This window comes from Orycteropus afer, unplaced genomic scaffold (assembly GCF_000298275.1).
Source record: "Orycteropus afer afer isolate SDZICR_OR568_19922 unplaced genomic scaffold, OryAfe1.0 scaffold00539, whole genome shotgun sequence".
NCBI lineage: Eukaryota > Metazoa > Chordata > Mammalia > Tubulidentata > Orycteropodidae > Orycteropus > Orycteropus afer.
In genome coordinates, this window is record NW_006922126.1 from 103,878 (window position 1) to 106,121 (window position 2,244).

A 2,244-nucleotide genomic window follows, 5' to 3' on the forward strand; every position below is an offset into this window, starting at 1 on the left:
AATAAATCCTTTAGTCAGTCTCTCTCTGCATCTCTCCCCTTAGTGCTGTGTGTGTGTGTGTGTGTGTGTGTGTGAGAGAGTGGCTGTGGGTTCGTGGTGGCTCCCATCTCTCTGCCTCTCTCTCCCCTCTTCTTACCCGGTGTCAGGCCCTAGGGCTGCTGGAACAAAGGACCACAAACCGAGAGACTGAGAGCAGGGGAAGTGTGCTCACCAATGATGGTGCCGAGGCCCGATGTGTGAAATCAAGGTCTCCACGGGCTGTGCTCTCTCTGAAGGCTGGTGGGAAGGGCCTTGCTTGGTTCCTTCTAGCCTCTGGTGGCTCCAGGCCTTCTCTGTGGCCGTAGCACCCACCCTCTGCCACCGTCTTCCTTGTATCCGTGTCTCCTCTTTCTGTAAGGACACGGGTTGTGCAGGATCAGGACCTACCCTACCCCAGTCTGACCTCATGGGAACCTAACTGCTCACATCTTCAAGGGCCCCATTTCCAAACAAGGTCAGAGTCTCAGGCACTAGGACCTCAACACATCTTTTTGGGGGACACAAATCAAAACACCAAACTCACTGCCGTGGAGTTGGATCCAACTCTTAGCAACCCCTCCTTGGGTTTCTGAGGCAGTATCACTACAGAAGTAGATTGTCCAACCTTCACAAACCAAAAATCCAAACCCACTGCCATTAAGTCAATTGTAAGTCATAGCGACCCTACAGGACAGAGGAGAACTGCCCCATGGGGTCTCCAAGGCTATAAATCTTGATAGAAGCAGACGGCCTCATCTTTCTCCTGCAGAGCAGCTGGTGAGCTCCAACTGCCAGCCTTTTGGTTAGCAGCCAACTGCTTTAACCACTGCGCCACCAGGGCTCCCATGAAACACCCCCATCTATGCCTCTCGACCTTTCTGCCGCCCTCCCTCCGTGGTATGAAGCCCTGCTCACCCCTGGGCAGCTTTGTTGCTGGTAAGTGCCTTTGAGTCAAGTGACCCATGTGATGAAGTAGAATTGCCACGTAGGGTTTCCTACGCTGCAGTCTATGGGAACAGATCTCCAGGGCTTCTCCCATGGAGCCACTGGATGGGTTCAAACTGCCAGCCTCTCGGTTAGCAGCCGAGCACTTAGCAGTTGTGCCACCAGTGCTTCTGGGGCCACTTTGTGATGAAAGAACTTGTGGCTTTGGGATCTGGAATCCTGGAACCCAGTGTCGGCTCTGCCACAAGATTACTGTGTGATGTTGGGCAAGAAACGTAACCCTTCTGAGCTTCAGAGGAGCTCTGGTGGTGTAGGGCCTAAGGCATTTGACTGATAAACAGAAGGTCCGTGATTCAAACCCACCAGCCACTCCGTGAAAAGAAGACTGAGCAGTCTACTTCCGTAAAGAGTTACCTTTTCAGAAACCCAAAGGGGGTCACTATGAGTCCGAATCGACTCGATGGCAGTGAATTCGGGTTTTTTCCTGAGCTTCAGGTTTCTCACCTTGACAATGACAGTAGCAATTGCACCAGCCCTCCCCCAGGGCTGCCCAGGGCCACCCAAGACCTAGTTAGCCTGTGTGAACATTCCTGCCACACAGCAGTTGTCCAAGTGGGCAGTAAGTCTTTCCACCCTGCTGGAGGTGAGCTGCCCAGGAAGGTTGTACCTGTTAACCATTCAGCCCTGCCTAGCTGGTGTCCGTTATCAAGCTAATCATTGCCAAGAGTGGCAGGAAAGATCTGCCTGTCCCAGTGACTAGTTTGCCAGGGCCTTGGGCCCCCTGAGTTTGTCAGTTGGATGAGGAGGGGACTGTTTTTGGTGAGGTGAGTTGAGCTATAACTGCACAGTCCTCTGATGCCCGAAAAGTCAAGGGATGCAGTCCGTGCCGCTTCTTGGGCGAACTCTGTTTTGATCCAGGGCTTTAGCCAGAACAAACAGAAACTTCCAGAAGGCTCTCAGGCGTGCTAGCCCACAGCCTCTTCTCTCACCACTGTTGTCCTGCTGCGGCTTAGAGGAGGGGGCGGGGACAGACTCAGTAAGGATGCACGTGTGCAGCCTCTGTGACGAACACCTTTCCGTGCGCGAGTGAAACGCTTCTGCTTTTCTCCAACTGTGCCTCACCTCATTTTCTGAATAATTATGTCACCGCAGTTGAAGAAGTTTTCCATCGTAAATGTGTGCTGCTGTGACCAGCTTGCTGAATAATTGTGGTGCTCTGGCAGGGGGCATTATTACAATGTGAAAGACATCCAAACTTAAGAAGAGTCATTAAAAAAAAAA